Here is a 10,348-nt window from a genome sequence, read left to right as displayed (position 1 = left end):
ATTGTGATAGTTACTACCACATTTATAAATAAACACTCTCTTGACTCTCAAGAAGTAGAAATTGTATGAACAGTTATACCAGCTATTGTCCTCATTACAATTGCCCTCCCCTCCCTACGGATCCTTTACCTTACTGACGAAATTAGCAATCCACATTTAACTATTAAAGCAGTAGGCCACCAATGATATTGATCCTATGAATATACTGACTATCACCAAATAGAATTTGACTCTTACATAATCCCAACAAATGAACTTGAACCCGGTGGAATTCGTCTCTTAGACGTTGACCATCGTATTGTAGTACCAATAGAATCCCCAGTCCGAATATTAATTACATCTGAAGATGTAATCCACTCCTGAACTATTCCATCCTTAGGTACTAAAGTAGATGCAGTCCCAGGCCGACTAAACCAAGCAACATTTATTACAACCCGACCAGGTTTGTTCTTTGGTCAATGCTCAGAAATCTGTGGCGCAAATCATAGTTTTATACCAATCGCATTAGAAGCTGTCCCTCTCTCAAACTTCGAGAATTGAACTACTAAAGTACTAGCATCCTAATATATTATCACTAAGAAGCTAACTTAGCATCAGCCTTTTAAGCTGAAGATGGGCGAATACCTTCTCCCTTAGTGATATGCCACAACTCGATCCTGCCCCTTGATTCTCTATACTTACAGTATCATGACTAATTATTTTTCTCTTAATTATACCAACTATCTTATTTTATCAACCACAAAACACCATCTCTACTAAACAAGTTACTAAACCCAAACAATCCACTTGAACCTGACCATGACACTAGATATCTTTGACCAATTTACCTCCCCAACAATATTTGGGCTTCCACTAGCCTGATTAGCTATACTAGCCCCTAGCTTAATATTAGTTTCACAAACACCAAAATTTATCAAATCTCGTTATCACACACTACTTACACCCATCCTAACATCTATTGCCAAACAACTCTTTCTTCCAATAAACCAACAAGGCCATAAATGAGCCTTAATTTGTATAGCCTCTATAATATTTATCTTAATAATTAATCTTTTAGGATTATTACCATATACTTATACACCAACTACCCAATTATCAATAAACATAGGATTAGCAGTGCCACTATGACTAGCTACTGTCCTCATTGGGTTACAAAAAAAACCAACAGAAGCCCTAGCCCACTTATTACCAGAAGGTACCCCAGCAGCACTCATTCCCATATTAATTATCATTGAAACTATTAGTCTTTTTATCCGACCTATCGCCCTAGGAGTCCGACTAACCGCTAATTTAACAGCTGGTCACTTACTTATACAACTAGTTTCTATAACAACCTTTGTAATAATTCCTGTCATTTCAATTTCAATTATTACCTCACTACTTCTTCTATTACTAACAATTCTGGAGTTAGCTGTTGCTGTAATCCAGGCATATGTATTTATTCTACTTTTAACTCTTTATCTGCAAGAAAACGTTTATGTCCCACCAAGCTCATGCATACCACATGGTAGACCCAAGCCCCTGACCTCTAACCGGTGCTGGCGCCGCATTATTAATAACCTCTGGCCTAGCCATATGATTTCATAAAAACTCCTGTATCTTAATAACACTTGGTCTAATCCTTATACTTCTTACAATATATCAATGATGACGAGACATTGTTCGAGAAGGCACCTTCCTTGGCCATCACACTTCACCAGTCCAACAAGGCCTTCGCTACGGAATAATCCTATTTATTATTTCAGAAGTTTGCTTTTTCGCAGGTTTCTTCTGAGCTTTCTATCATGCCAGTCTTGCACCAACCCCAGAACTTGGCTTAACATGACCCCCAACAGGAATTAACCCTCTAAACCCATTTGAAGTTCCACTATTGAATACAGCTGTTTTACTTGCCTCAGGAGTTTCAGTAACTTGGGCCCATCACAGCATTACTGAAAAAAATCGAACAGAAACAACCCAAGCCCTAACTTTAACAGTTTTACTAGGACTTTATTTTACTGCTCTGCAAATTATAGAATACTATGAAACCCCCTTTACAATAGCAGATGGCGTATACGGTTCAACATTCTTTGTCGCCACAGGTTTTCACGGACTACATGTTATTATTGGCTCCCTATTCCTACTTACATGCTTACTACGACACTTACAATATCACTTCACCTCTAAACACCACTTCGGCTTCGAAGCCGCCGCTTGATACTGACACTTTGTAGACGTTGTTTGATTATTCCTATATATTTCAATCTACTGATGAGGCTCTTAACTCAGCCTGCCTTTTTAATACATTTAATATAGTTGGCTTCCAACCAACCAAACCTGGTATAAATCCAAGAAAAGGCACATGAACTCCTTTATAGTTATAATTATACTAACTCTAACCCTCTCATCTATTATAGCTCTTCTAGCATTTTGATTACCGATTATGAAACCAGACAGTGAAAAACTCTCTCCATACGAATGCGGCTTCGACCCACAAGGATCAGCCCGTCTACCCTTCTCTCTTCGATTCTTCTTAGTAGCAATCCTATTCTTATTGTTCGACTTAGAAATCGCCCTCCTTCTTCCATCCCCATGAGCAACTAATATTTCCAACCCAGAGTTCACCCTTCTCTGAGCTTCTTTATTTGTTTTACTTCTTACACTAGGCCTAATCTATGAATGACTACAAGGAGGACTTGACTGAGCAGAGTAATTTATTGGGGTTTAGTCTAATTAAGACAATTGATTTCGGCTCAATTAATCCTGAACTTTCAGGAACACCTACTCTCACATGCCTACGACATTAATTTTTACCTCTTTTTTCCTGGCCTTATTAGGTCTCTCCCTGCAACGAAAACACCTTCTTTCACTCCTACTAACCTTAGAAAGTATGGCCCTAGCATTATATGTTTCTACCGCACTATGAGCCTTAAACAACACATCCCTCCCAATTATAGCAGCCCCACTTATCATCTTAACCTTCTCAGCCTGTGAAGCTGGTATGGGTTTATCTCTAATAATTGCAACAGCTCGCACTCATAATACTGACCAACTAAAAGCACTAAACCTACTAAAATGTTAAAACTCATCATCCCTTCAATTATACTAATTCCAATAACCTTTTTAATTAACAAAAAAAGCTTACTATGAACTGCTACAACTTTCTTCAGCTTTTTAATCGCAGCTCTATCAACACTTACATTAAATATAGATGTAGCTGAACATAATTCAACCAATCCCCTTCTAAGCATTGACCAATTTTCATGCCCATTAATTATGTTATCTTGTTGACTTCTTCCCCTAACTATCATAGCCAGTCAAGCACATATAAAAACTGAACCAATTACACGACAAAAGACAATAATTTCTCTACTTATTCTTCTCCAAGTCCTTCTATGTATTACCTTCGGAGCCTCCAACCTACTTATATTCTATATCGCTTTCGAAACTACTTTAATCCCCACTCTTCTAATTATCACTCGTTGAGGTAACCAAAAGGAGCGACTCACAGCAGGCCTATATTTCCTATTCTACACTCTATCCGCCTCTCTCCCCCTCCTCCTTGCCCTTATCATAATTCAAACTCATTTAAACTCCTTATCAATCTATATTATTCCTCTATCTAATCTCACCCTATTATTAAACACACCTTGATCTGAAACCTTATGATGAATCGCCTGTTTCCTGGCCTTTTTAATCAAAATACCCCTATATATTTTTCACTTATGATTACCAAAAGCTCACGTAGAGGCTCCCATCGCAGGCTCTATAATTCTAGCTGCAATTCTACTAAAACTAGGAGGCTACGGTATAATTCGTATATCATCTTTATTTATTCCACTAACTAAAGATCTGGCTGTCCCATTCATAATTATCGCCATATGAGGGATAATCGTAACTAGTTCAATTTGTCTACGACAAACAGATCTAAAATCTATAATCGCTTACTCGTCTGTCAGCCATATAGGCCTAGTCGTAGCCGGCATTTTCACAATAACTCCATGAGCATGATCTGGGGCTCTTGCAATAATAATTGCCCATGGATTAGTATCATCAGGTCTATTTTGTCTCGCTAATATTACATATGAACGCACTCATACACGTTCTATCTTCATAAACCGAGGTTTAAAAACTTTATTCCCTCTAATATCATTCTGATGACTTATAATAACTTTCGCCAATATAGCACTACCACCATTCCCAAACTTCATGGCAGAAATTTTAATCATTACCTCCTTATTTAACTGATCAAACTGAACCATCTTACTACTAGGGCTAAGCATAACCTTAACTGCCCTTTTCTCATTAAATATACTTATTATAACTCAACATGAACACCCAAATAAACATGCACCAGTTAACCCAAGTACCACCCGTGAACACCTACTTATACTTATACACATAGCCCCTATTATCCTTCTCATTGCTAACCCAAGCGCTATTATAATTAGAAGCACGCATAGTTTATACAAAACATTAGATTGTGAGTCTAATAAAGAAGGTTAAAATCCCTCTGCCTGCCGAGAGGGGCAAGGCAGCACTAAGAACTGCTAATTCTTTTCCCCTGAGGTTCAACTCCACAGCCCTCTCGAGCTTCTAAAGGATAAGCAGCAATCCGCTGGCCTTAGGTGCCACCAATCTTGGTGCAAATCCAAGTAGAAGCTAATGAATTCCCACTACCTAACTTTAATTATAAACTCCGGAGCATTACTCACTATTATTGTCCTTCTCCCTCCTATTATTATACCTAAACCATCAATAATTCTCACAACAAAACTAGTAAAAATCTCAATATTTATTAGCCTTATCCCACTAACTATTTATCTAAACGAAAATATAGAAACCACCCTAACTATAAAGCCCTGAATAGACTGAGCCCTATTTAATATTGCCTTATCCTTTAAAATTGATAAATATACTGTTATCTTTACCCCTATTGCTCTAATAATTACCTGAAGCATTATAGAATTTTCACAATGATATATAGCAAAAGAACGTCATATAGACAAATTTTTTAAATATCTCCTTCTATTTTTAATCACAATAATTACATTCATCTCTGCAAATAACCTACTACAACTCTTTATTGGTTGAGAAGGTGTAGGAATCATATCCTTTCTTCTAATTAGCTGATGGTCAGGTCGAACAAAAGCTAATATCTCTGCTCTTCAAGCAGTAGCCTACAATCGAATCGGAGATATCGGGTTAATAATAAGTATAGTATGAATATGTTCTAACACTAACTCTTGAGATCTGCAACAAATTACAATACTTCTATCTAATCAACAGTACCTTATTCCAACCTTAGGATTCTTAATCGCAGCCACAGGTAAATCAGCCCAATTTGGTCTTCATCCATGACTTCCTGCAGCAATAGAGGGCCCAACTCCTGTTTCAGCACTATTACACTCAAGCACTATAGTTGTTGCAGGAGTATTTTTACTAATTCGACTCCACCCTTTATTCCAAAACTATCCATTAATATTAGAAATAACCCTATGTCTAGGAGCAATAACCACCATTTTTGCTGCCCTATGTGCAACAACACAAAATGATATCAAAAAAATTATTGCCTTTTCTACATCAAGTCAACTAGGCTTAATAATAGTCGCAGTTGGTCTTAACCACCCTCACATTGCCTTTCTCCACATGTGTACACATGCCTTTTTTAAAGCTATACTTTTCTTATGCTCAGGAAGTATTATTCATAATATAAATAATGAACAAGATATTCGAAAATTTAGCTGTTTAAATAACAACTTACCTCTAACAACAACCTGTATAACAATTGGGTCCGCAGCACTAATAGGCTTACCATTTCTAGCTGGTTTCTTCACTAAAGACTTAATTCTAGAAGCCCTAAATACTTCCTATACTAATGCCTGAGCCCTAATAGTTACTCTTATAGCCGTTACATTAACAACTGCCTACAGTTCACGCCTTATTATTATATCAGCCTCTGGTACACCACGATACTTACCCCTAACCCCAACACACGAAAATAATTTTATCAAGAACCCATTAAAACGTTTAGCCTGGGGCAGCCTAATTTCAGGACTAATCCTTACAAGTACCCTCCCACCAATAAAACCTCAAATTTTTACAATACCAACCTATATTAAAACTATTGCTCTAATAATATTTATCATTAGCCTAATTATTTCTATAGAACTAACCAATAAAAAAATTAACCAAACTACATTCTCCTTCTTTACTCAACTAGCATTCTACCCCCATATTATCCATCGTTTAACATCCCACCTATCTTTAATCTGAAGTCAAAAATTAATAACACAAGTAATAGACGTATCATGACTTGAAAAAATCGGACCAAAAGGTTTAGCTAATCACCAACTTAAACCCTCCACTACACTAACAGAAGCACATCACCTAAATTCTGCTACCCTACCTTTAATAGCCTTTGCCCTAACCTTAATTACACTAAGTCTCACAGCTCGTAGAGCCCCACGATTTACCCCTCGAACAACTACCAAAACAGAAAATAAACAAACTAATAAAGCCCACCCAGCTAATACAAGGATTAACCCAACCTCATAGAAAGTAGTGACTCCCAACCATTCAGCTCCAAAAATCCCCCCAGTATAATCTGCCCCTTCACAAGCTACTGACACATCTAAAAAAAAATCATTAAAAGACATATAGCCAGCAAAACAAATACACAAAACACAAATTACAAAAAATCAGATTACCCGACCTCCAAGAACTTCAGGGTAAGGGTCAGCAGCTAAAGCTGCCGAATACACAAAAACAACCATCATACCCCCTAAATATAACAGCACTAAAACTAAAGATAAAAACGTCCCACCATGGTACAATACGATAAAACACCCAGAAACAGCAACAAATACCAAGCCTAAAGCAGAGAAATAAGGAGAAGGACTCAAAACAACCACAGCTACCCCCAATAAAAACATTACAAAAAAACATAAGACTAAACTTAACATATGCTCTAAAAAAATATTACTTTTATTTTAGAACACCCCCCACCCCACAACTTCCCCATTCCTCGCCTATGCCTATATGGCATAGGTATATCTAATGGCATAGGTATATGCCTATATGGCATAGGTATATCTAATGGCATAGGTATATGCCTATATGGCATAGGTATATCTAATAACATAGGTACCTACTCCTCCACATATCATTACAACTCATTGCATAAGCTTATCCCAGACTAAGGTACTCCTTTTATCACTCTTGGCATACAACTGCTAAGCTCGATTTCCCGAAGGGTATACAAGTATGTTTCACTGAAGACTCACATCCACCCAAGCATAGGGCATATATGATAGACCTTTCCCAGCCTCAATAATCTCTCACTCCCGCGGCTTCACGACAACCCCCTTACCCCCTTTGACCCCCTAAGTTCATTGCTGCCGTCAACCCCCTTAGGAACCGGCGAACTTTGGTCATTTTTACTTAAACTTATAAAGCTTTAATAGCTTAAATATAAAGCACTGGTCTTGTAAACCAGCGACTGAAGATGTAATTTCTTCTTAAAGCAATATTCTCATTAAGACTTTAACTTAAACCAGCGACTTGAAAAACCACCGTTGTAGAATTCAACTATAAGAACCCCAATACCTTTAATTGTAATTTTAAAATTTCTTTTTTTAATTGTAATTTTAAAATTTCTTTTTTTAATTGTAATTTTAAAATTTCTTTTTTTAATTGTAATTTTAAAATTTCTTTTTTTAATTGTAATTTTAAAATTTCTTTTTTTAATTGTAATTTTAAAATTTCTTTTTTTAATTGTAATTTTAAAATTTCTTTTTTAATTGTAATTTTAAAACGTTTAATTATGTCCCACCAACCGTCTATTATTCGAAAAACTCACCCTCTCCTATCATTAGGTAACAGTATATTAGTAGACCTCCCTTCTCCTGCTAACATCTCGGCCTGATGAAATTTTGGCTCATTATTAAGTTTATGCTTAATTCTACAAATTATTACTGGACTTATTCTTGCTATACACTACACCGCTAATACTGAACTAGCCTTCTCTTCAGTTATACACATTTGTCGTGACGTTAATAACGGATGACTTATACGAAACCTCCATGCTAATGGCGCCTCTATATTTTTTATCTGCATCTACGCTCATATCGGACGAGGAATTTATTATGGCTCCTATTTATATAAAGAAACATGAAACGTCGGAGTTATTTTATTTGCACTAACTGCAGCTACTGCCTTCGTAGGTTATGTTCTCCCATGGGGACAAATATCCTTTTGGGGGGCAACCGTTATCACAAATTTAATTTCAGCCATACCATATGTAGGAAATGATATTGTAGTATGATTATGGGGAGGCTTCTCAGTATCAAACGCCACTTTAACCTGATTCTTTACCTTCCATTTTATCTTACCATTCATTTTAGCAGCAATAACAATAATTCACATTATATTTCTTCACCAAACAGGATCTAGTAACCCTATAGGAATTAATTCTAATTTGGATAAGATTCAATTTCACCCGTATTTTTCTTTCAAAGATATTTTAGGTTTTGTTATTCTACTGGGCATTCTTTTCATAATTTCCCTTTTAGCCCCTAATGCACTAGGTGAACCAGACAACTTTATTTATGCTAATCCTCTTAGTACCCCTCCCCATATTAAACCAGAATGATACTTTCTATTTGCCTATGCCATTCTACGCTCTGTTCCTAATAAACTTGGAGGTGTTGTAGCTTTAGCAGCAGCTATCATAATCCTCCTAATTATCCCATTTACTCACACCTCCAAACAACGCGGAATACAATTTCGCCCACTCGCCCAAATTACATTTTGAATTTTAATTGCCGATCTAGCACTACTTACATGACTAGGGGGAGAGCCCGCTGAATATCCATTTATCTTAATAACACAAATTGCATCAACAGTCTACTTCATAATTTTTATTCTAGTTTTCCCAATTTTAGGATATTTAGAAAATAAAATACTATTAATATCAAAAAATACTGGTAAATTTAATTGAAAATTAGTTTACAGACCTTCAAAGGAAGGGGATTTAAACCCCTATAACTAGCCCCCAAAGCTAGTATCTTAGTATTAAATTATCCTCTGATTTTTAAACGTCCAGAGTAGCTTAACATTAAAGCAGAGCACTGAAGCTGCTCAAATGGTTTTCTCAACCCCTTGACACAAAGGATTAGTTCCAGCCTTAATATCAACTATATATGAAATTACACATGCAAGTTTCCGCACTCCCGTGAGGACCTCCTTTAACTATAAACATAAAAAAGAGATGGTATCAGGCTCACAAAAAGTCAGCCCACAACACCTAGCCACCCACACCCTCAAGGGTACTCAGCAGTGATAAACCTTAAGCAATGGGCGCAAGCCCGACTAAGTTACATATTTTAGAGCTGGTAAACCTCGTGCCAGCCACCGCGGTTATACGAGGAGCTCAAGCTGATATCTCCGGCACAAAGCGTGATTAAAATATTTAGCTTAATTAATACTATAGAAGCCATCATGCCTGCTAGTTAAATAGGTATGCCTAAGTATCCCAACATCGAAATAATCTATATTAATAAGCTCACTTTGATATCACGAAAGCAAAACTCACAAACCGGGATTAGATACCCCGCTATGCCTGCCATAAATAAACAACCGTCGCCAGGGCACTACGAACAATCGTTTAAAACCCAAAGAACTTGACGGCACCCTAAACCCACCTAGAGGAGCCTGTCCTATAACCCGATACCCCACGTTTTACCCAACCGCCTCTCGCCCCCCAGTCTATATACCGCCGTCGCCAGCCAACCTTATAAAAGAATAACCGTAGGCAAAAAAGTCTATCTATACAAATACGTCAGGTCGAGGTGCAACCTATGAGGCAGGCAGAGATGGGCTACACTCTCTACCCAGAGTATACGAATAATTTAATGAAAAAATTTTGAAGGTGGATTTAGCAGTAAACAAGAATAGTTTGTCTAGTTGAAGTTGGCCACTAGGGTGCGTACACACCGCCCGTCACTCTCCCCCCACACCCGGAGAAAAGTCGTAACATGGTAAGCGTACCGGAAGGTGCGCTTGGAAAACAGAAGATAGCTTAAAAGTTAAGCATTTCCCTTACACCGAAAATATTCTTGTGCAATTCAAGATCTTCTGACTACTGATCTAAAGATATATTTCTAACAACTCTTAACTTCTGATTATAAAACAATTAAATACTTTACCGCAAACCATTGCCCCCATTTTAGTATAGGTGATAGAAAAAAAATTATACACATAATAGTACCGCAAGGGAATATTGAAAAAGAAGTGAAATAAATTGATTAAGTAAAACAAAGCAAAGATTAAATCTTGTACCTTTTGCATCATGGCTTAGCAAGCAAAC

The 10,348-nt window shown here is 37.0% G+C and overlaps 1 non-coding gene across 1 annotated transcript; it reads left to right on the top strand.

Moving 5' to 3' along the window:
- Positions 1 to 9,147: 9,147 nt before the first annotated feature.
- Positions 9,148 to 10,052, top strand: LOC142909674 (18S ribosomal RNA). Its single transcript, XR_012932469.1, has one exon. It is a non-coding gene; the product is annotated as an 18S ribosomal RNA (ribosomal RNA).
- The last annotated feature ends 296 nt before the right edge of the window (positions 10,053 to 10,348 follow it).

Source organism: Petromyzon marinus, unplaced genomic scaffold (genome assembly GCF_048934315.1).
Source record: "Petromyzon marinus isolate PM22_M1 ecotype Great Lakes invasive population unplaced genomic scaffold, UKy_Petmar_22M1.pri1.0 PM_G_Scaffold_13, whole genome shotgun sequence".
NCBI lineage: Eukaryota > Metazoa > Chordata > Hyperoartia > Petromyzontiformes > Petromyzontidae > Petromyzon > Petromyzon marinus.
The sequence above is the reverse complement of the archived record's forward strand: the minus strand, read 5'-3'. Positions and strand labels throughout refer to the sequence as shown.